This window comes from Salmo salar, chromosome ssa02 (genome assembly GCF_905237065.1).
Source record: "Salmo salar chromosome ssa02, Ssal_v3.1, whole genome shotgun sequence".
NCBI lineage: Eukaryota > Metazoa > Chordata > Actinopteri > Salmoniformes > Salmonidae > Salmo > Salmo salar.
The window spans coordinates 93,596,648-93,620,663 of NC_059443.1; the positions used below are offsets into that span (position 1 = coordinate 93,596,648).

General features: G+C 38.7%; 12 non-coding genes across 12 annotated transcripts; all 12 read left to right on the top strand.

The window, feature by feature from the left end:
• The first annotated feature begins 1,117 nt into the window (after positions 1–1,117).
• trnam-cau (transfer RNA methionine (anticodon CAU)) lies at positions 1,118–1,190 on the top strand. The gene has a single exon. It is a non-coding gene; the product is annotated as a tRNA-Met (tRNA).
• Positions 1,191–7,653: 6,463 nt separating this feature from the next.
• Positions 7,654–7,726, top strand: trnam-cau (transfer RNA methionine (anticodon CAU)). The gene has a single exon. It is a non-coding gene; the product is annotated as a tRNA-Met (tRNA).
• Positions 7,727–7,992: 266 nt separating this feature from the next.
• Positions 7,993–8,065, top strand: trnam-cau (transfer RNA methionine (anticodon CAU)). The gene has a single exon. It is a non-coding gene; the product is annotated as a tRNA-Met (tRNA).
• Positions 8,066–9,385: 1,320 nt separating this feature from the next.
• On the top strand, positions 9,386–9,458 carry trnam-cau (transfer RNA methionine (anticodon CAU)). Its single transcript has one exon. It is a non-coding gene; the product is annotated as a tRNA-Met (tRNA).
• A 627-nt stretch (positions 9,459–10,085) lies between these two features.
• trnat-cgu (transfer RNA threonine (anticodon CGU)) lies at positions 10,086–10,158 on the top strand. The gene has a single exon. It is a non-coding gene; the product is annotated as a tRNA-Thr (tRNA).
• A 1,439-nt stretch (positions 10,159–11,597) lies between these two features.
• trnam-cau (transfer RNA methionine (anticodon CAU)) lies at positions 11,598–11,670 on the top strand. The gene has a single exon. It is a non-coding gene; the product is annotated as a tRNA-Met (tRNA).
• Positions 11,671–13,321: 1,651 nt separating this feature from the next.
• On the top strand, positions 13,322–13,394 carry trnam-cau (transfer RNA methionine (anticodon CAU)). Its single transcript has one exon. It is a non-coding gene; the product is annotated as a tRNA-Met (tRNA).
• A 739-nt stretch (positions 13,395–14,133) lies between these two features.
• trnam-cau (transfer RNA methionine (anticodon CAU)) lies at positions 14,134–14,206 on the top strand. The gene has a single exon. It is a non-coding gene; the product is annotated as a tRNA-Met (tRNA).
• A 276-nt stretch (positions 14,207–14,482) lies between these two features.
• Positions 14,483–14,555, top strand: trnai-uau (transfer RNA isoleucine (anticodon UAU)). Its single transcript has one exon. It is a non-coding gene; the product is annotated as a tRNA-Ile (tRNA).
• A 1,444-nt stretch (positions 14,556–15,999) lies between these two features.
• trnam-cau (transfer RNA methionine (anticodon CAU)) lies at positions 16,000–16,072 on the top strand. Its single transcript has one exon. It is a non-coding gene; the product is annotated as a tRNA-Met (tRNA).
• A 2,709-nt stretch (positions 16,073–18,781) lies between these two features.
• Positions 18,782–18,854, top strand: trnam-cau (transfer RNA methionine (anticodon CAU)). The gene has a single exon. It is a non-coding gene; the product is annotated as a tRNA-Met (tRNA).
• A 1,801-nt stretch (positions 18,855–20,655) lies between these two features.
• trnam-cau (transfer RNA methionine (anticodon CAU)) lies at positions 20,656–20,728 on the top strand. The gene has a single exon. It is a non-coding gene; the product is annotated as a tRNA-Met (tRNA).
• The last annotated feature ends 3,288 nt before the right edge of the window (positions 20,729–24,016 follow it).

A 24,016-nucleotide genomic window follows, 5' to 3' on the forward strand; every position in this document is an offset into this window, starting at 1 on the left:
CAATACATACTTTTGTCACAGTGGATACGACATCTTAAGGTCGATATCTATATTTTTTACTTTAGAATGAAATCATTGTTTTTTTCTCAGGTGATGTGGACTTTCAGACCATACATTTTGGCACGGTGCTTACAACGTCACTGTCAAAATCTGAAGGTCGTTATCGATATTTTTTCTTTACGCTCAATGTTTAAAAGTGCCTCGTTGGCGCAGCAGGCAGTGCGTCAGTCTCATAATCTGAATGTCGTGAGTTCGATCCTCACACGGGGCAGCAAAGCTTTTAAAAAGACAGTGTTTTCTGAAGATGAAGTGAGAATTAATTCTCAGTGGTATTGGACGTTCAGACGATACATACTTTTATCACGGTGCTTACAACGTCACTGTCAAAATCTGAAGGTCGTTATCGATATTTTTTCTTTACGCTTAATATTTAGAAGTCCTCGTTGGCGCAGCAGGCAGCGCGTCAGTCTCATAATCTGAAGGTCGTGAGTTCGATCCTCAAACGGGGCAGCAAAGCTTATAAAAAGACAGTGTTGTGTGAAGATTAATTCTCAGTGGTTTTGGACTTTCAGACAATACATACTTTTGTCACGGTGGAAACCACATCTTAAGGTCGATATCAAATTGTTTTACTTTAGAATGAAATCATAGTTTTTTTCTCAGGTGTTGTGGTTTTTCAGACCATACCTTTTGGCACGGTGCTTACAACTTCACTGTCAAAAAGTGAAGGTCGGTATCGATATTTTTTTCTTTCGATTTGTCGATTAAATGTGCTTCGTTAGCGCAGTAGGTAGCGCGTCAGTCTCATAGTCTGAAGGTCGGGAGTTCGATCCTCACACGGGGCAGCAATGCTTTTAAAAAGACAGTGTTGTCCGAAGATGAAGTGAAAATTAATTCTCAGTTGTTTTGGACTTTCAGACAATACATACTTTTGTCACAGTGGATACCACATCTTAAGGTCGATATCTATATTTTTTACTTTAGAATGAAATCATAGTTTTTTTCTCAGGTGATGTGGACTTTCAGACCATACATTTTGGCACGGTGCTTACAACGTCACTGTCAAAATCTGAAGGTCGTTATCGATATTATTTCTTTACGCTTAATATTTAGAAGTGCCTCGTTGGCGCAGTAGGCAGCGCGTCAGTCTCATAATCTGGAGGTCGTGAGTTCGATCCTCACACGGGGCAGCAAAGCGTATAAAAAGACTGTTGTCTGAAGGTGAAAATAAATTTTCTGTAGTTTTGGACTTTCTGACAATACATACTTTTGTCACGGTGGAAACCACATCTTAAGGTCGATATCAAATTGTTTTACTTTAGAATGAAATCATAGTTTTTTTCTCAGGTGTTGTGGTTTTTCAGACCATACATTTTGGCACGGTGCTTACAACGTCACTGTCAAAAAGTGAAGGTCGGTATCGATAATTTTTTCTTTCGATTTGTTGATTAAATGTGCTTCGTTAGCGCATTAGGTAGCGCGTCAGTCTCATAATCTGAAGGTCGTGAGTTAAATCCTCACACGGGGCAGCAAAGATTTTAAAAAGAAAGTGTTGTCTGAAGAATAAGTGACAATTAATTCTCAGATGTTTTGGACTTTCAGACAATACATACTTTTGTTTCGGTGGATACCACATCTTAAGGTCGATATCTATATTTCTTACTTTCGAATGAAATCATTGTTTTTTTCTCAGGTGTTGTGGACTTTCAGACCATACATTTTGGCACGGTGCTTACAACCTCAGCGTCAAAATCTGAAGGTCGGTATCGATATTTTTTCTTACACTTACCGATTTAATGTGCCTCGTTGGTGCAGCAGGCAGGGCGTCAGTCTCGTAATTTGAAGGTCGTGAGTTCGATACTCACACGGGGCAGCAAAGCTTATAAAAAGACTGTTGTCTGATGGTGAAAATTAATTCTCAGTGGTTTTGGACTTTCAGACAATACATACTTTTGTCACGGTGGAAACCACATCTTAAGGTCGATATCAAATTGTTTTACTTTAGAATGAAATCATAGTTTTTTTCTCAGGTGTTGTGGTTTTTCAGACCATACATTTTGGCACGGTGCTTACAACGTCACTGTCAAAAAGTGAAGGTCGGTATCGATAATTTTTTCTTTCGATTTGTTGATTAAATGTGCTTCGTTAGCGCAGAAGGTAGTGCCTCAGTCTCATAATCTGAAGGTCGCGAGTTCGATCCTCACACCTGGCAGCAAAGATTTTAAAAAGAACGTGTTCTCTGAAGATGAAGTGAAAATTAATTCTCAGATGTTTTGGACTTTCAGACAATACATACTTTTGTCACGGTGGAAACCACATCTTAAGGTCGATATCAAATTGTTTTACTTTAGAATGAAATCATAATTTTTTTTCTCAGGTGTTGTGGTTTTTCAGACCATACATTTTGACACGGTGCTTACAACGTCACTGTCAAAATCTGAAGGTCGGTATCGATATTTTTTCTTACACTAAATGATTTACTTTGCCTCGTTGGTGCAGCAGGCAGCGCGTCAGTCTCATAATCTGAAGGTCGTGAGTTCCATCCTCACAAGGGGCAGCAAAGCTTATAAAAAGACTGTTGTCTGATGGTGAAAATTAATTCTCAGTGGTTTTGGACTTTCAGACAATACATACTTTTGTCACGGTGGAAACCACATCTTAAGGTCGATATCAAATTGTTTTACTTTAGAATGAAATCATTGTTTTTTTCTCATGTGTTGTGGTTTTTCAGACCATATATTTTGGCACTGTGCTTACAACGTCACTGTCAAAAAGTGAAGGTCGTTATCGATAATTTTTTCTTTCGATGTGTTGATGAACTGTGCCTAGTTATCGCAGTAGGTAGCGCGTCAGTATCGTAATCTGATGATCGTGAGTTCGATCCTCACACGGGGCAGCAAAGCTTTTAAAAAGACAGTGTTTTCTGAAGATGAAGTGAAAATTAATTCTCACTGGTTTTGGACTTTCAGACAATACATACTTTTGTCACGGTGGATACCACATCTTAAGGTCGATATCTATATTTTTTACTTTAGAATGAAATTATTGTTTTTTTCTCAGGTGATGTGGACTTTCAGACCATACATTTTGGCACGGTGCTTACATCGTCTCTGTCAAAATCTGAAGGTCGTTATCGATATTTTTTCTTTACGCTTATTGTTCGAAAGTGCCTCGTTGGCGCAGCAGGCAGTGCGTCAGTCTCATAATCTGAAGGTCGTGAGTTCGATCCTCACACGGGGCAGCAAAGCTTTCTAAAGACAGTGTTTTCTGAAGATGAAGTGAAAATTAATTCTCAGTGGTATTTGACGTTCAGACGATACATACTTTTGTCACGGTGCTTACAACGTCACTGTCAAAATCTGAAGGTCGGTATCGATATCTATATTTTTTAATTTAGAATGAAATCATTGTTTTTTTCTTAGGTGTTGTGGACTTTTAGACCATACATTTTGGCACGGTGCTTACAACGTCACTGTCAAATTCTGAAGGTCGGTATCGATATCTATATTTTTTACTTTAGAATGAAATCATTGTTTTTTTTCTTAGGTGTTGTGGACTTTCAGACCATACATTTTGGCACGGTGCTTACAACGTCACTGTCAAAAAGTGAAGGTCGGTATCGATATTTTTTCTTACATCTAAAGATTTAATGTGCCTCGTTGGTGCAGCAGGCAGCGCGTCAGTCTCATAATCTGGAGGTCGTGAGGTCGATCCTCACACGGGGCAGCAAAGCTTATAAAAAGACTGTTGTCTGAAGGTGAAAATAAATTCTCAGTTGTTTTGGACTTTCAGACAATACATACTTTTGTCACGGTGGAAACCACATCTTAAGGTCGATATCAAATTGTTTTACTTTAGAATGAAATCATAGTTTTTTTCTCAGGTGTTGTGGTTTTTCAGACCATACATTTTGGCACGGTGCTTACAACGTCACTGTCAAAATCTGAAGGTCGGTATAGATATTTTTTCTTACACTCAATGATTTGATGTGCCTCGTTTGTGCAGCAGGCAGTGCGTCAGTCTCATAATCTGAAAGTCGTGTGTTCGATCCTCACACGGGTCAGCAAAGCTTATAAAAAGACTGTTGTCTGATGGTGAAAATTAATTCTCAGTGCTTTTGGACTTTCAGACAATACATACTTTTGTCACGGTGGAAACCACATCTTAAGTTCGATATCAAATTGTTTTACTTTAGAATGAAATCATAATTTTTTTCTCAGGTGTTGTGGTTTTTCAGACCATACATTTTGACACGGTGCTTACAACGTCACTGTCAAAATCTGAAGGTCGGTATCGATATTTTTTCTTACACTAAATGAATTACTTTGCCTCGGTGGTGCAGCAGGCAGTGCGTCAGTCTCATAATCTCAAGGTCGTGAGTTCCATCCTCACAAGGGGCAGCAAAGCTTATAAAAAGACTGTTGTCTGATGGTGAAAATTAATTCTCAGTGGTTTTGGACTTTCAGACAATACATACTTTTGTCACGGTGGAAACCACATCTTAAGGTCGATATCAAATTGTTTTACTTTAGAATGAAATCATTGTTTTTTTCTCATGTGTTGTGGTTTTTCAGACCATATATTTTGGCACTGTGCTTACAACGTCACTGTCAAAAAGTGAAGGTCGTTATCGATAATTTTTTCTTTCGATGTGTTGATGAACTGTGCCTAGTTAGCGCAGTAGGTAGCGCGTCAGTATCGTAATCTGACGATCGTGGGTTCGATCCTCACACGGGGCAGCAAAGCTTTTAAAAAGACAGTGTTTTCTGAAGATGAAGTGAAAATTAATTCTCACTGGTTTTGGACTTTCAGACAATACATACTTTTGTCACGGTGGATACCACATCTTAAGGTCGATATCTATATTTTTTACTTTAGAATGAAATTATTGTTTTTTTCTCAGGTGATGTGGACTTTCAGACCATACATTTTGGCACGGTGCTTACAACGTCACTGTCAAAATCTGAAGGTCGTTATCGATATTTTTTCTTTACGCTTAATGTTTAGAAGTCCTCGTTGGCGCAGCAGGCAACGCGTCAGTCTCATAATCTGAAGGTCGTGAGTTCGATCCTCAAACGGGGCAGCAAAGCTTATCAAAAGACAGTGTTGTGTGAAGATTAATTCTCAGTGGTTTTGGACTTTCAGACAATACATACTTTTGTCACGGTGGAAACCACATCTTAAGGTCGATATCAAATTGTTTTACTTTAGAATGAAATCATAGTTTTTTTCTCAGGTGTTGTGGTTTTCCAGACCACACATTTTGGCACGGTGCTTACAACATCATTGTCAAAAAGTGAAGGTCGGTATCGATATTTTTTTCTTTCGATTTGTTGATTAAATGTGCCTCGTTAGCGCAGTAGGTAGCCCGTCAGTCTCATAATCTGAAGGTCGAGAGTTCGATCCTCACACGGGGCAGCAAACCTTTTAAAAAGACAGTGTTCTCTGAAGATGAAGTGAAAATGAATTCTCAGTGGTTTTGGACTTTCACACAATACATACTTTTGTCACAGTGGATACCAAATCTTAAGGTCGATATCTATATTTTTTACTTTAGAATGAAATCATTGTTTTTTTCTCAGGTGTTGTGGACTTTCAGACCATACATTTTGGCACGGTGCTTACAACGTCACTGTCAAAAAGTGAAGGTCGTTATCGATATTTTTTCTTTACACTTAATGTTTAAAAGTGCCTCGTTGGCGCAGCAGGCAGCGCGTCTGTCTCATAATCTGAAGGTCGTGAGTTCGATCCTCACACGGCGCAGCAAAGCTTTTAAAAAAACTGTTTTCTGAAGAATAAGTGACAATTAATTCTCAGTGGTATTGGAAATTCAGACGATACATACTTTTGTCACGGTGCTTACAACGTCACTGTCAAAATCTGAAGGTCGGTATCGATATCTATATTTTTACTTTAGAATGAAATCATTGTTTATTTCTTAGGTGTTGTGGACTTTCAGACCATACATTTTGGCACGGTGCTTACAACGTCACTGTCAAAATCTGAAGGTCGGTATCGATATTTTTCTTACACTTAATGATTTAATGTGCCTCGTTGGTGCTGCAGGCGCGCGTCAGTCTCATAGTCTGAAGGTCGTGAGTTCGATCCTCACACGGGGCAGCAAAGCTTATAAAAAGACAGTGTTGTCTGAAGGTGAAAATTAATTCTCAGTGGTTTTGGACTTTCAGACAATACATACTTTTGTCACGGTGGAAACCACATCTTAAGGTCGATATCAAATTGTTTTACTTTAGAATGAAATCATAGTTTTTTTCTCAGGTGTTGTGGTTTTTCAGACCATACATTTTGGCACGGTGCTTACAACGTCACTGTCAAAAAGTTAATGTCGGTATTGATAATTTTTTTCTTTCGATTTGTTGATTAAATGTGCCTCGTTAGCGCAGTACGTAGCGCGTCAGTCTCATAATCTGAAGGTTGTGAGTTCGATCCTCACACGGGGCAGCAAAGCTTTTAATAAGAAAGTGTTGTCTGAAGATGAAGTGAAAATTAATTCTCAATGGTTTTGGACTTCCAGACAATACATACTTTTGTCACAGTGGATACCACATCTTAAGGTCGATATCTATATTTTTTACTTTAGAATGAAATCATTGTTTTTTTCTCAGGTGATGTGGACTTTCAGACCATACATTTTGGCACGGTGCTTACAACGTCACTGTCAAAATCTGAAGGTCGTTATCGATATTTTTTCTTTACGCTCAATGTTTAAAAGTGCCTCGTTGGCGCAGCAGGCAGCGCGTCAGTCTCATAATCTGAATGTCGTGAGTTCGATCCTCACACGGGGCAGCAAAGCTTTTAAAAAGACAGTGTTTTCTGAAGATGAAGTGAGAATTAATTCTCAGTGGTATTGGACGTTCAGACGATACTTACTTTTATCACGGTGCTTACAACGTCACTGTCAAAATCTGAAGGTCGTTATCGATATTTTTTCTTTACGCTTAATGTTTAGAAGTCCTCGTTGGCGCAGCAGGCAGCGCGTCAGTCTCATAATCTGAAGGTCGTGAGTTCGATCCTCAAACGGGGCAGCAAAGCTTATAAAAAGACAGTGTTGTGTGAAGATTAATTCTCAGTGGTTTTGGACTTTCAGACAATACATACTTTTGTCACGGTGGAAACCACATCTTAAGGTCGATATCAAATTGTTTTACTTTAGAATGAAATCATAGTTTTTTTCTCAGGTGTTGTGGTTTTTCAGACCATACCTTTTGGCACGGTGCTTACAACTTCACTGTCAAAAAGTGAATGTCGGTATCGATATTTTTTTCTTTCGATTTGTCGATTAAATGTGCTTCGTTAGCGCAGTAGGTAGCGCGTCAGTCTCATAGTCTGAAGGTCGGGAGTTCGATCCTCACACGGGGCAGCAATGCTTTTAAAAAGACAGTGTTGTCCGAAGATGAAGTGAAAATTAATTCTCAGATGTTTTGGACTTTCAGACAATACATACTTTTGTCACAGTGGATACCACATCTTAAGGTCGATATCTATATTTTTTACTTTAGAATGAAATCATAGTTTTTTTCTCAGGTGATGTGGACTTTCAGACCATACATTTTGGCACGGTGCTTACAACGTCACTGTCAAAATCTGAAGGTCGTTATCGATATTATTTCTTTACGCTTAATATTTAGAAGTGCCTCGTTGGCGCAGCAGGCAGCGCGTCAGTCTCATAATCTGGAGGTCGTGAGTTCGATCCTCACACGGGGCAGCAAAGCTTATAAAAAGACTGTTGTCTGAAGGTGAAAATAAATTCTCAGTCGTTTTGGACTTTCAGACAATACATACTTTTGTCACGGTGGAAAGCACATCTTAAGCTCGATATCAAATTGTTTTACTTTAGAATGAAATCATAGTTTTTTTCTCAGGTGTTGTGGTTTTCCAGACCACACATTTTGGCACGGTGCTTACAACATCACTGTCAAAAAGTGAAGGTCGGTATCGATATTTTTTTCTTTCGATTTGTTTATTAAATGTGCCTCGTTAGCGCAGTAGGTAGCCCGTCAGTCTCATAATCTGAAGGTCGTGAGTTCGATCCTCACACGGGGCAGCAAACCTTTTAAAAAGACAGTGTTGTCTGAAGATGAAGTGAAAATGAATTCTCAGTGGTTTTGGACTTTCAGACAATACATACTTTTGTCACAGTGGATACCAAATCTTAAGGTCGATATCTATATTTTTTACTTTAGAATGAAATCATTGTTTTTTTTCTCAGGTGTTGTGGACTTTCAGACCATACATTTTGGCACGGTGCTTACAACGTCACTGTCAAAAAGTGAAGGTCGTTATCGATATTTTTTCTTTACGCTTAATGTTTAAAAGTGCCTCGTTGGCGCAGCAGGCAGGGCGTCTGTCTCATAATCTGAAGGTCGTGAGTTCGATCCTCACACGGCGCAGCAAAGCTTTTAAAAAAACAGTGTTTTCTGAAGAATAAGTGACAATTAATTCTCAGTGGTATTGGACGTTCAGACGATACATACTTTTGTCACGGTGCTTACAACGTCACTGTCAAAATCTGAAGGTCGGTATCGATATCTATATTTTTTACTTTAGAATGAAATCATTGTTTATTTCTTAGGTGTTGTGGACTTTCAGACCATACATTTTGGCACGGTGCTTACAACGTCACTGTCAAAATCTGAAGGTCGGTATCGATATTTTTTCTTACATTTAATGATTTAATGTGCCTCGTTGGTGCTGCAGGCGCGCGTCAGTCTCATAATCTGAAGGTCGTGAGTTCGATCCTCACACGGGGCAGCAAAGCTTATAAAAAGACAGTGTTGTCTGAAGGTGAAAATTAATTCTCAGTGGTTTTGGACTTTCAGACAATACATACTTTTGTCACGGTGGAAACCACATCTTAAGGTCGATATCAAATTGTTTTACTTTAGAATGAAATCATAGTTTTTTTCTCAGGTGTTGTGGTTTTTCAGACCATACATTTTGGCACGGTGCTTACAACGTCACTGTCAAAAAGTGAATGTCGGTATTGATAATTTTTTCTTTCGATTTGTTGATTAAATGTGCCTCGTTAGCGCAGTACGTAGCGCGTCAGTCTCATAATCTGAAGGTTGTGAGTTCGATCCTCACACGGGGCAGCAAAGATTTTAATAAGAAAGTGTTGTCTGAAGATGAAGTGAAAATGAATTCTCAATGGTTTTGGACTTCCAGACAATACATACTTTTGTCACAGTGGATACCACATCTTAAGGTCGATATCTATATTTTTTACTTTAGAATGAAATCATAGTTTTTTTCTCAGGTGATGTGGACTTTCAGACCATACATTTTGGCACGGTGCTTACAACGTCACTGTCAAAATCTGAAGGTCGTTATCGATATTTTTTCTTTACGCTCAATGTTTAAAAGTGCCTCGTTGGCGCAGCAGGCAGCGCGTCAGTCTCATAATCTGAAGGTCGTGAGTTCGATCCTCACACGGGGCAGCAAAGCTTTTAAAAAGACAGTGTTTTCTGAAGATGAAGTGAGAATTAATTCTCAGTGGTATTGGACGTTCAGACGATACATACCTTTATCACGGTGCTTACAACGTCACTGTCAAAATCTGAAGGTCGGTATCGATATCTATATTTTTTACTTTAGAATGAAATCATTGTTTTTTTCTTAGGTGTTGTGGACTTTCAGACCATATATTTTGGCACGGTGCTTACAACGTCACTGTCAAAATCTGAAGGTCGGTATCGATATTTTTTCTTACACTTAATGATTTAATGTGCCTCGTTGGTGCAGCGGGCAGCGCGTCAGTCTCATAATCTGGAGTTCGTGAGTTCGATCCTCACACGGGGCAGCAAACTTATAAAAAGACTGTTGTCCGAAGGTGAAAATTAATTCTCAGTTGTTTTGGACTTTCAGACTATACATACTTTTGTCACGGTGGAAACCACATCTTAAGCTCGATATCAAATTGTTTTACTTTAGAATGAAATCATTGTTTTTTTCTCAGGTGTTGTGGTTTTCCAGACCACACATTTTGGCACGGTGCTTACAACATCACTGTCAAAAAGTGAAGGTCGGTATAGATATTTTTTTCTTTCGATTTGTTGATTAAATGTGCCTCGTTAGCGCAGTAGGTAGCCCGTCAGTCTCGTAATCTGAAGGTCGTGAGTTCGATCCTCACACGGGGCCGCAAAGCTTTTAAAAAGACAGTGTTGTCTGAAGATGAAGTGAAAATGAATTCTCAGTGGTTTTGGACTTTCAGACAATACATACTTTTGTCACAGTGGATACCAAATCTTAAGGTCGATATCTATATTTTTTACTTTAGAATGAAATCATTGTTTTTTTCTCAGGTGTTGTGGACTTTCAGACCATACATTTTGGCACGGTGCTTACAACGTCACTGTCAAAATCTGAAGGTCGGTATCGATATTTTTTATTACACTTAACGCTTTAATGTGCCTGGTTGGTGCAGCAGGCAGCGCGTCAGTCTCATAATCTGAAGGTCGTGAGTTAGATCCTCACACGGGGCAGCAAAGATTTTAAAAAGAAAGTGTTGTCTGAAGAATAAGTGACAATTAATTCTCAGATGTTTTGGACTTTCAGACAATACATACTTTTGTTTCGGTGGATACCACATCTTAAGGTCGATATCTATATTTCTTACTTTCGAATGAAATCATAGTTTTTTTCTCAGGTGTTGTGGACTTTCAGACCATACATTTTGGCACGGTGCTTACAACGTCACTGTCAAAATCTGAAGGTCGTTATCGATATTTTTTCTTTACGCTTATTGTTTGAAAGTGCCTCGTTGGCGCAGCAGGCACTGCGTCAGTCTCATAATCTGAACGTCGTGAGTTCGATCCTCACACGGGGCAGCCAAGCTTTTTAAAGACAGTGTTTTCTGAAGATTAAGTGAAAATTAATTCTCATTGGTATTTGACGTTCCGACGATACATACTTTTGTCACGATGCTTACAACGTCACTGTCAAAATCTGAAGGTCGGTATCGATATCTATATTTTTTAATTTAGAATGAAATCATTGTTTTTTTCTTAGGTGTTGTGGACTTTCAGACCATACATTTTGGCACGGTGCTTACAACGTCACTGTCAAAAACTGAAGGTCGGTATCGATATCTATATTTTTTACTTTAGAATGAAATCATTGTTTTTTTCTTAGGTGTTGTGGACTTTCAGACCATACATTTTGGCACGGTGCTTACAACGTCACTGTCAAAAAGTGAAGGTCGTTATCGATATTTTTTCTTACATTTAAAGATTTAATGTGCCTCGTTGGTGCAGCAGGCAGCGCGTCAGTCTCATAATCTGGAGGTCGTCAGTTCGATCCTCACACGGGGCAGCAAAGCTTATAAAAAGACTGTTGTCTGAAGGTGAAAATAAATTCTCAGTCGTTTTGGACTTTCAGACAATACATACTTTTGTCACGGTGGAAACCACATCTTAAGCTCGATATCAAATTGTTTTACTTTAGAATGAAATCATAGTTTTTTTCTCAGGTGTTGTGGTTTTCCAGACCACACATTTTGGCACGGTGCTTACAACATCACTGTCAAAAAGTGAAGGTCGGTATTGATATTTTTTTCTTTCGATTTGTTGATTAAATGTGCCTCGTTAGCGCAGTAGGTAGCCCGTCAGTCTCATAATCTGAAGGTCGTGAGTTCGATCCTCACACGGGGCAGCAAAGCTTTTAATAAGAAAGTGTTGTCTGAAGATGAAGTGAAAATTAATTCTCAGTCGTTTTGGACTTCCAGACAATACATGCTTTTGTCACGGTGGAAACCACATCTTAAGGTCCATATCAAATTGTTTTACTTTAGAATGAAATCATAGTTTTTTTCTCAGGTGTTGTGGTTTTTCAGACCATACATTTTGGCACGGTGCTTACAACGTCACTGTCAAAATCTGAAGGTCGGTATCGATATTTTTTTCTTACACTAAATGATTTAATTTACCTCGTTGGTGCAGCAGGCAGCGCGTCAGTCTCATAATCTGAAGGTCGTGAGTTCGATCCTCACAAGGGGCAGCAAAGCTTATAAAAAGACTGTTGTCTGATGGTGAAAATTAATTCTCAGTGGTTTTGGACTTTCAGACAAAACATACTTTTGTCATGGTGGAAACCACATCTTAAGGTCGATATCAAATTGTTTTACTTTAGAATGAAATCATAGTTTTTTTCTCAGGTGTTGTGGTTTTTCAGACCATACATTTTGGCACGGTGCTTACAACGTCACTGTCAAAAAGTGAAGGTCGGTATCAATATTTTTTCTTTACGATGAATGTTTAAAAGTGCCTCGTTGGCGCGGCAGGCAGCGCGTCAGTCTCATAATCTGAAGGTCGTGAGTTTGATCCTCACACGGGGCAGCAAAGCTTATAAAAAGACAGTGTTGTCTGAAGGTGAAAATTAATTCTCAGTGGTTTTGGACTTTCAGACAATACATACTTTTGTCACGGTGGAAACCACATCTTAAGGTCGATATCAAATTGTTTTACTTTAGAATGAAATCATTGTTTTTTTCTCAGGTGTTGTGGTTTTTCAGACCATACATTTTGGCACGGTGCTTACAACGTCACTGTCAAAATCTGAAGGTCGGTATCGATATTTTTTTCTTACACTAAATGATTTAATGTGCCTCGTTGGTGCAGCAGGCAGCGCGTCAGTCTCATAATCTGAAGGTCGTGAGTTCGATCCTCACAAGGGGCAGCAAAGCTTATAAAAAGACTGTTGTCTGATGGTGAAAATTAATTCTCAGTGGTTTTGGACTTTCAGACAATACATACTTTTGTCACGGTGGAAACCACATCTTAAGGTCGATATCAAATTGTTTTACTTTAGAATGAAATCATTGTTTTTTTCTCAGGTGTTGTGGTTTTTCAGACCATACATTTTGGCACGGTGCTTACAACGTCACTGTCAAAATCTGAAGGTCGGTATCGATATTTTTTTCTTACACTAAATGATTTAATTTGCCTCATTGGTGCAGCAGGCAGCGCGTCAGTCTCATAATCTGAAGGTCGTGAGTTCGATCCTCACACGGGGCAGCAAAGCTTTTAAAAAAACAGTTTTTTCTGAAGATGAAGTGAAAATTAATTCTCAGTGGTATTGGACGTTCAGACGATACATACTTTTGTCACGGTGCTTACAACGTCACTGTCAAAATCTGAAGGTCGGTATCCATATCTATATTTTTTACTTTAAAATGAAATCATTGTTTTTTTCTTAGGTGATGTGGACTTTCAGACCATACATTTTGGCACGGTGCTTACAACGTCACTGTCAAAAACTGAAGGTCGGTATCGATATTTTTTCTTTACGCTCAATGTTTAAAAGTGCCTCGTTGGCGCAGCAGGTAGCGCGTCAGTCTCATAATCTGAAGGTCGTGAGTTCGATCCTCACACGGGGCAGCAAAGCTTATAAAAGACAGTGTTGTCTGAAATGAAGTGAAAATTAATTCTCAGTGGTTTTGGACTTTCAGACAATACATACTTTTGTCACGGTGGAAACCACATCTTAAGGTCGATATCAAATTGTTTTACTTTAGAATGAAATCATTGTTTTTTTCTCAGGTGTTGTGGTTTTTCAGACCATACATTTTGGCACGGTGCTTACAACGTCACTGTCAAAATCTGAAGGTCGGTATCGATAATTTTTTCTTTTGATTTGTTGATTAAATGTGTTTCGTTAGCGCAGTAGGTAGCGTGTCAGTCTCATAATCTGAAGGTCGTGAGTTTGATCCTCACACGGGTCAGCAAAGCCTTTAAAAAGACAGTGTTGTCTGAAGATGAAGTGACAATTAATTCTCAGATGTTTTGGACTTTCAGACAATACATACTTTTGTCACGGTGGATACCACATCTTAAGGTCGATATCTATATTTTTTACTTTAGAATTAAATCATCGTTTTTTTCTCAGGTGTTGTGGACTTTCAGACCATACATTTTGGCACGGTGCTTACAACGTCACTGTCAAAATCTGAAGGTCTGTATCGATATCTATATTTTTTACTTTAGAATGAAATCATTGTTTTTTTCTTAGGTGTTGTGGACTTTCAGACCATACATTTTGGCACGGTGGTTACAACGTCACTGTCAAAATCTGAAGGTCGTTATCGATATTTTTTCTTTACGCTCAATGTTTAAAAGTGCCTCGTTGGCGCAGCAGGCAGCGCGTCAGTCTCATAATCTGAAGGTCGTGAGTTCGATCCTCACACGGGGCAGCAAAGCTTATAAAAAGACAGTGTTGTCTGAAGAGAAGTGAAAATTAATTCTCAGTGGTATTGGACGTTCAGACGATACATACTTTTGTCACGGTGCGAAACTCACAAATCTTAAGTGTCGATATCATATTGTTTTACTTTAGAATGAAATCATTGTTTTTTTCTCAGGTGTTGTGGTTTTTCAGACCATACATTTTGGCACGGTGCTTACAACGTCACTGTCAAAATCTGAAGGTCGGTATCGATATTTTTTTCTTACACTAAATCATTTAATTTGCCTCGTTGGTGCAGTAGGTAGTGCGTCAGTCTTATAATCTGAAGGTCGTGAGTTCGATCCTCACACGGGGCAGCAAAGCTTTTAAAAAGAAAGTGTTTTCTGAAGATGAAGTGAAAATTAATTCTCAGTGGTTTTGGACTTTCAGACAATACATACTTTTGTCACAGTGGATACCACATCTTAAGGTCGATATCTATATTTTTTACTTTAGAATGAAATCATTGTTTTTTCTCAGGTGATGTGGACTTTCAGACCATACATTTTGGCACAGTGCTTACAACGTCACTGTCAAAAAGTGAAGGTCGGTATCGATAATTTTTTCTTTTGATTTGTTGATTAAATGTGTTTCGTTAGCGCAGTAGGTAGCGTGTCAGTCTCATAATCTGAAGGTCGTGAGTTTGATCCTCACACGGGTCAGCAAAGCCTTTAAAAAGACAGTGTTGTCTGAAGATGAAGTGACAATTAATTCTCAGATGTTTTGGACTTTCAGACAATACATACTTTTGTCACGGTGGATACCACATCTTAAGGTCGATATCTATATTTTTTACTTTAGAATGAAATCATAGTTTTTTTTCTTAGGTGTTGTGGACTTTCAGACCATACATTTTGGCACGGTGCTTACAACGTCACTGTCAAAATCTGAAGGTCTATATCGATATCTATATTTTTTACTTTAGAATGAAATCATTGTTTTTTTCTTAGGTGTTGTGGACTTTCAGACCATACATTTTGGCACGGTGGTTACAACGTCACTGTCAAAATCTGAAGGTCGGTATCGATATTTTTTCTTACACTTAATGCTTTAATGTGCCTCGTTGGTGCAGCAGGCAGCGCGTCAGTCTCATAATCTGAAGGTCATGAGTTCGATCCTCACACGGGGCAGCAAAGCTTTTAAAAAGACAGTGTTTTCTGAAGATGAAGTGAAAATTAATTCTCAGTGTTATTGGACGTTCAGACGATACATACTTTTGTCACGGTGTTAAACGCACTGAAAATCTGAAGTTCGGTATCGATATCTATATTTTTTACTTTAGAATGAAATCATTGTTTTTTTCTCAGGTGTTGTGGTTTTTCAGACCATACATTTTGGCACGGTGCTTACAACGTCACTGTCAAAAAGTGAAGGTCGGTATCGATAATTTTTTCTTTCGATTTGTTGATTAAATGTGCTTCGTTAACGCAGTAGGTAGCGCTGCAGTCTCATAATCTGAAGGTCGTGAGTTAGATCCTCACACGGGGCAGCATAGATTTTAAAAAGAAAGTGTTGTCTGAAGAATAAGTGACAATTAATTCTCAGATGTTTTGGACTTTCAGACAATACATACTTTTGTCACGGTGGATACCACATCTTAAGGTCGATATCTATATTTTTTACTTTAGAATGAAATCATAGTTTTTTTCTCAGGTGTTGTGGACTTTCAGACCATACATTTTGGCACGGTGCTTACAACGTCACTGTCAAAATCTGAAGGTCGGTATCAATATTTTTTCTTTACGCTTAATGTTTAAAAGTGCCTCGTTGGCGCAGCAGGCAGCGCGTCAGTCTCATAATCTGAAGGTCGTGAGTTCGATCCTCACACGGGGCAGCAAAGCTTATAAAAAGACAGTGTTGTCTGAAGGTGAAAATTAATTCTCAGTGGGTTTGGACTTTCAGACAATACATACTTTTGTCACGGTGGAAACCACATCTTAAGGTCGATATCAAATTGTTTTACTTTAGAATGAAATCATAGTTTTTTTCTCAGGTGTTGTGGTTTTTCAGACCATACATTTTGTCACGGTGCTTACAACGTCACTGTCAAAATCTGAAGGTCGGTATCGATATTTATATTTTTTAATTTAGAATGAAATCATAGTTTTTTTCTTAGGTGTTGTTGACTTTCAGACCATACATTTTGCAGGTGCTTACAACGTCACTGTCAAAATCTGAAGGTCGGTATCGATATCTATATTTTTACTTTAGAATGAAATCATTGTTTTTTTCTTAGGTGTTGTGGACTTTCAGACCATACATTTTGGCACGGTGCTTACAACGTCACTGTCAAAAAGTGAAGGTCGGTATCGATATTTTTCTTAATTTAAAGATTTAATGTGCCTCGTTGGTGCTGCAGGCAGCGCGTCAGTCTCATAATCTGGAGGTCGTGAGTTCGATCCTCACACGGGGCAGCAAAGCTTATAAAAAGACAGTGTTGTCTGAAGGTGAAAATAAATTCTCAGTCGTTTTGGACTTTCAGACAATACATACTTTTGTCACAGTGGATACCACATCTTAAGGTCGATATCAAATTGTTTTACTTTAGAATGAAATCATAGTTTTTTTCTCAGGTGTTGTGGACTTTCAGACCATACATTTTGGCACGGTGCTTACAACGTCACTGTCAAAAAGTGAAGGTCGGTATTGATATTTTTTCTTTCGATTTGTCGATTAAATGTGCTTCGTTAGCGCAGTAGGTAGCGCATCAGTCTCATAATCTGAAGGTCGTGAGTTCGATCCTCACACAGAGCAACAAAGCTTTTAAAAAGACAGTGTTGTCTGAAGATGAAGTGAAAATGAATTCTCAGTTGTTTTGGACGTTCAGACAATACATACTTTTGTCACGGTGCGAAACCACAAATCTTAAGGTCGATATCAAATTGTTTTACTTTAGAATGAAATCATAGTTTTTTTCTCAGGTGTTGTGGTTTTTCAGACCATACATTTTGGCACGGTGCTTACAACGTCACTGTCAAAATCTGAAGGTCGGTATCGATATTTTTTCTTACACTTAACGCTTTAATGTGCCTGGTTGGTGCAGCAGGCAGCGCGTCAGTCTCATAATCTGAAGGTCGTGAGTTAGATCCTCACACGGGGCAGCAAAGATTTTAAAAAGAAAGTGTTGTCTGAAGAATAAGTGACAATTAATTCTCAGATGTTTTGGACTTTCAGACAATACATGCTTTTGTTTCGGTGGATACCACATCTTAAGGTCGATATCTATATTTCTTACTTTCGAATGAAATCATAGTTTTTTTCTCAGGTGTTGTGGACTTTCAGACCATACATTTTGGCACGGTGCTTACAACGTCACTGTCAAAATCTGAAGGTCGTTATCGATATTTTTTCTTTACGCTTATTGTTTGAAAGTGCCTCGTTGGCGCAGCAGGCACTGCGTCAGTCTCATAATCTGAAGGTCGTGAGTTCGATCCTCACACGGGGCAGCCAAGCTTTTTAAAGACAGTGTTTTCTGAAGATTAAGTGAAAATTAATTCTCAGTGGTATTTGACGTTCAGACGATACATACTTTTGTCACGGTGCTTACAACGTCACTGTCAAAATCTGAAGGTCGGTATCGATATTTATATTTTTTAATTTAGAATGAAATCATTGTTTTTTTCTTAGGTGTTGTGGACTTTCAGACCATACATTTTGGCACGGTGCTTACAACGTCACTGTCAAAATCTGAAGGTCGGTATCGATATCTATATTTTTTACTTTAGAATGAAATCATTGTTTTTTTCTTAGGTGTTGTGGACTTTCAGACCATACATTTTGGCACGGTGCTTACAACGTCACTGTCAAAAAGTGAAGGTCGGTATCGATATTTTTTCTTACATTTAAAGATTTAATGTGCCTCGTTGGTGCAGCAGGCAGCGCGTCAGTCTCATAATCTGGAGGTCGTGAGTTCGATCCTCACACGGGGCAGCAAAGCTTATAAAAAGACAGTGTTGTCTGAAGGTGAAAATTAATTCTCAGTGGTTTTGGACTTTCAGACAATACATACTTTTGTCACGGTGGAAACCACATCTTAAGGTCGATATCAAATTGTTTTACTTTAGAATGAAATCATTGTTTTTTTCTCAGGTGTTGTGGTTTTTCAGACCATACATTTTGGCACGGTGCTTACAACGTCACTGTCAAAAAGTGAAGGTCGGTATCGATATTTTTTTCTTTCGATTTGTCGATTAAATGTGCTTCGTTAGCGCAGTAGGTAGCGCGTCAGTCTCATAATCTGAAGGTCTTGAGTTCGATCCTCACACGGGGCAGCAAAGCTTTTAAAAAGACAGTGTTGTCCGAAGATGAAGTGAAAATTAATTCTCAGTTGTTTTGGACTTTCAGACAATACATACTTTTGTCACAGTGGATACCACATCTTAAGGTCGATATCTATATTTTTTACTTTAGAATGAAATCATAGTTTTTTTCTCAGGTGATGTGGACTTTCAGACCATACATTTTGGCACGGTGCTTACAACGTCACTGTCAAAATCTGAAGGTCGTTATCGATATTATTTCTTTACGCTTACTATTTAGAAGTGCCTCGTTGGCGCAGCAGGCAGCGCGTCAGTCTCATAATCTGAAGGTCGTGAGTTCGATCCTCACACGGGGCAGCAAAGCTCTTAAAAAGACAGTGTTTTCTGAAGATGAAGTGAAAATGAATTCTCAGTGGTATTGGACGTTCAGACGATACATACTTTTGTCACGGTGCTTACAACGTCACTGTAAAATCTGAAGGTCGGTATCGATATCTATATTTTTTACTATAGAATGAAATCATTGTTTTTTTCTTAGGTGTTGTGGACTTTCAGACCATACATTTTGGCACGGTGCTTACAACGTCACTGTCAAAATCTGAAGGTCGGTATCGATATTTTTTCTTACACTTAACGCTTTAATGTGCCTGGTTGGTGCAGCAGGCAGCGCGTCAGTCTCATAATCTGAAGGTCGTGAGTTAGATCCTCACACGGGGCAGCAAAGATTTTAAAAAGAAAGTGTTGTCTGAAGAATAAGTGACAATTAATTCTCAGATGTTTTGGACTTTCAGACAATACATGCTTTTGTTTCGGTGGATACCACATCTTAAGGTCGATATCTATATTTCTTACTTTCGAATGAAATCATAGTTTTTTTCTCAGGTGTTGTGGACTTTCAGACCATACATTTTGGCACGGTGCTTACAACGTCACTGTCAAAATCTGAAGGTCGTTATCGATATTTTTTCTTTACGCTTATTGTTTGAAAGTGCCTCGTTGGCGCAGCAGGCACTGCGTCAGTCTCATAATCTGAAGGTCGTGAGTTCGATCCTCACACGGGGCAGCCAAGCTTTTTAAAGACAGTGTTTTCTGAAGATTAAGTGAAAATTAATTCTCAGTGGTATTTGACGTTCAGACGATACATACTTTTGTCACGGTGCTTACAACGTCACTGTCAAAATCTGAAGGTCGGTATCGATATTTATATTTTTTAATTTAGAATGAAATCATTGTTTTTTTCTTAGGTGTTGTGGACTTTCAGACCATACATTTTGGCACGGTGCTTACAACGTCACTGTCAAAATCTGAAGGTCGGTATCGATATCTATATTTTTTACTTTAGAATGAAATCATTGTTTTTTTCTTAGGTGTTGTGGACTTTCAGACCATACATTTTGGCACGGTGCTTACAACGTCACTGTCAAAAAGTGAAGGTCGGTATCGATATTTTTTCTTACATTTAAAGATTTAATGTGCCTCGTTGGTGCAGCAGGCAGCGCGTCAGTCTCATAATCTGGAGGTCGTGAGTTCGATCCTCACACGGGGCAGCATAGCTTATAAAAAGACTGTTGTCTGAAGGTGAAAATAAATTCTCAGTCGTTTTGGACTTTCAGACAATACATACTTTTGTCACGGTGGAAACCACATCTTAAGGTCGATATCAAATTGTTTTACTTTAGAATGAAATCATTGTTTTTTTCTCAGGTGTTGTGGTTTTTCAGACCATACATTTTGGCACGGTGCTTACAACGTCACTGTCAAAAAGTGAAGGTCGGTATTGATATTTTTTTCTTTCGATTTGTCGATTAAATGTGCTTCGTTAGCCCAGTAGGTAGCGCATCAGTCTCATAATCTGAAGGTCATGAGTTCGATCCTCACACAGGGCAGCAAAGGTTTTAAAAAGACAGTGTTGTCCGAAGATGAAGTGAAAATTAATTCTCAGTTGTTTTGGACTTTCAGACAATACATACTTTTGTCACAGTGGATACCACATCTTAAGGTCGATATCTATATTTTTTACTTTAGAATGAAATCATATTTTTTTTCTCAGGTGATGTGGACTTTCAGACCATACATTTTGGCACGGTGCTTACAACGTCACTGTCAAAATCTGAAAGTCGTTATCGATATTTTTTCTTTACGCTTAATGTTTACAAGTGCCTCGTTGGCGCAGCAGGCAGCGCGTCAGTCTCATAATCTGAAGGTCGTGAGTTCGATCCTCACACGGGGCAGCAAAGCTCTTAAAAAGACAGTGTTTTCTGAAGATGAAGTGAAAATTAATTCTCAGTGGTATTGGACGTTCAGACGATACATACTTTTGTCACGGTGCTTACAACGTCACTGTAAAATCTGAAGGTCGGTATCGATATCTATATTTTTTACTTTAGAATGAAATCATTGTTTTTTTCTTAGGTGTTGTGGACTTTCAGACCATACATTTTGGCACGGTGCTTACAACGTCACTGTCAAAATCTGAAGGTCGGTATCGATATTTTTTCTTACACTTAACGCTTTAATGTGCCTGGTTGGTGCAGCAGGCAGCGCCTCAGTCTCATAATCTGAAGGTCGTGAGTTAGATCCTCACACGGGGCAGCAAAGAATTTAAAAAGAAAGTGTTGTCTGAAGAATAAGTGACAATTAATTCTCAGATGTTTTGGACTTTCAGACAATACATGCTTTTGTTTCGGTGGATACCACATCTTAAGGTCGATATCTATATTTCTTACTTTCGAATGAAATCATAGTTTTTTTCTCAGGTGTTGTGGACTTTCAGACCATACATTTTGGCACGGTGCTTACAACGTCACTGTCAAAAAGTGAAGGTCGGTATCGATATTTTTTCTTACATTTAAAGATTTAATGTGCCTCGTTGGTGCAGCAGGCAGCGCGTCAGTCTCATAATCTGGAGGTCGTGAGTTCGATCCTCACACGGGGCAGCATAGCTTATAAAAAGACTGTTGTCTGAAGGTGAAAATAAATTCTCAGTCGTTTTGGACTTTCAGACAATACATACTTTTGTCACGGTGGAAACCACATCTTAAGGTCGATATCAAATTGTTTTACTTTAGAATGAAATCATAGTTTTTTTCTCAGGTGTTGTGGTTTTTCAGACCATACATTTTGGCACGGTGCTTACAACGTCACTGTCAAAATCTGAAGGTCGGTATAGATATTTTTTCTTACACTCAATGATTTGATGTGCCTCGTTGGTGCAGCAGGCAGTGCATCAGTCTCATAATCTGAAAGTCGTGTGTTCGATCCTCACACGGGTCAGCAAAGCTTATAAAAAGACTGTTGTCTGATGGTGAAAATGAGTTCTCAGTGGTTTTGGACTTTCAGACAATACATACTTTTGTCACGGTGGAAACCACATCTTAAGGTCGATATCAAATTGTTTTACTTTAGAATGAAATCATTGTTTTTTTCTCAGGTGTTGTGGTTTTTCAGACCATACATTTTGGCACGGTGCTTACAACGTCACTGTCAAAAAGTGAAGGTCGGTATTGATATTTTTTTCTTTCGATTTGTTGATTAAATGTGCTTCGTTAGCCCAGTAGGTAGCGCATCAGTCTCATAATCTGAAGGTCGTGAGTTCGATCCTCACACAGGGCAGCAAAGGTTTTAAAAAGACAGTGTTGTCCGAAGATGAAGTGAAAATTAATTCTCAGTTGTTTTGGACTTTCAGACAATATATACTTTTGTCACAGTGGATACCACATCTTAAGGTCGATATCAAATTGTTTTACTTTAGAATGAAATCATAGTTTTTTTCTCAGGTGTTGTGGTTTTTCAGACCATACATTTTGGCACGGTGCTTACAACGTCACTGTCAAAAAATGAATGTCGGTATTGATAATTTTTTCTTTCGATTTGTTGATTAAATGTGCCTCGTTAGCGCAGTACGTAGCGCGTCAGTCTCATAATCTGAAGGTTGTGAGTTCGATCCTCACACGGGGCAGCAAAGCTTTTAAAAAGACAGTGTTTTCTGAAGATGAAGTGAGAATTAATTCTCAGTGGTATTGGACGTTCAGACGATACATACCTTTATCACGGTGCTCACAACGTCACTGTCAAAATCTGAAGGTCGGTATCGATATCTATATTTTTTACTTTAGAATGAAATCATTGTTTTTTTCTTAGGTGTTGTGGACTTTCAGACCATATATTTTGGCACGGTGCTTACAACGTCACTGTCAAAATCTGAAGGTCGGTATCGATATTTTTTCTTACACTTAATGATTTAATGTGCCTCGTTGGTGCAGCGGGCAGCGCGTCAGTCTCATAATCTGGAGTTCGTGAGTTCGATCCTCACACGGGGCAGGAAACTTATAAAAAGACTGTTGTCCGAAGGTGAAAATTAATTCTCAGTTGTTTTGGACTTTCAGACTATACATACTTTTGTCACGGTGGAAACCACATCTTAAGCTCGATATCAAATTGTTTTACTTTAGAATGAAATCATTGTTTTTTTCTCAGGTGTTGTGGTTTTCCAGACCACACATTTTGGCACGGTGCTTACAACATCACTGTCAAAAAGTGAAGGTCGGTATAGATATTTTTTTCTTTCGATTTGTTGATTGAATGTGCCTCGTTAGCGCAGTAGGTAGCCCGTCAGTCTCATAACCTGCAGGTCGTGAGTTCGATCCTCACACGGGGCCGCAAAGCTTTTAAAAAGACAGTGTTGTCCGAAGATGAAGTGAAAATGAATTCTCAGTGGTTTTGGACTTTCAGACAATACATACTTTTGTCACAGTGGATACCAAATCTTAAGGTCGATATCTATATTTTTTACTTTAGAATGAAATCATTGTTTTTTTCTCAGGTGTTGTGGACTTTCAGACCATACATTTTGGCACGGTGCTTACAACGTCACTGTCAAAAAGTGAAGGTCGTTATCGATATTTTTTCTTTACGCTTAATGTTTAGAAGTGCCTCGTTGGCGCAGCAGGCAGCGCGTCAGTCTCATAATCTGAAGGTCGTGAGTTCGATCCTCACACGGGGAAGCCAAGCTTTTAAAAAACAGTGTTTTCTGAAGTAAAGTGAAAATTAATTCTCAGTGGTTTTGGACGTTCAGACGATACATACTTTTGTCACGGTGCTTACAACGTCACTGTCAAAATCTGAAGGTCGGTATCCATATCTATATTTTTTACTTTAGAATGAAATCATTGTTTTTTTCTCAGGTGATGTGGACTTTCAGACCATACATTTTGGCACGGTGCTTACAACGTCACTGTCAAAATCTGAAGGTCGTTATCGATATTTTTTCTTTACGCTTAATGTTTAGAAGTGCCTCGTTGGCGCAGCAGGCAGCGCGTCAGTCTCATAATCTGAAGGTCGTGAGTTCGATCCTCACACGGGGAAGCCAAGCTTATAAAAAGACAGTGTTGTCTGAAGGTGAAAATTAATTCTCAGTGGTTTTGGACTTTCAGACAATACATACTTTTGTCACGGTGGAAACCACATCTTAAGGTTGATATCAAATTGTTTTACTTTAGAATGAAATCATTGTTTTTTTC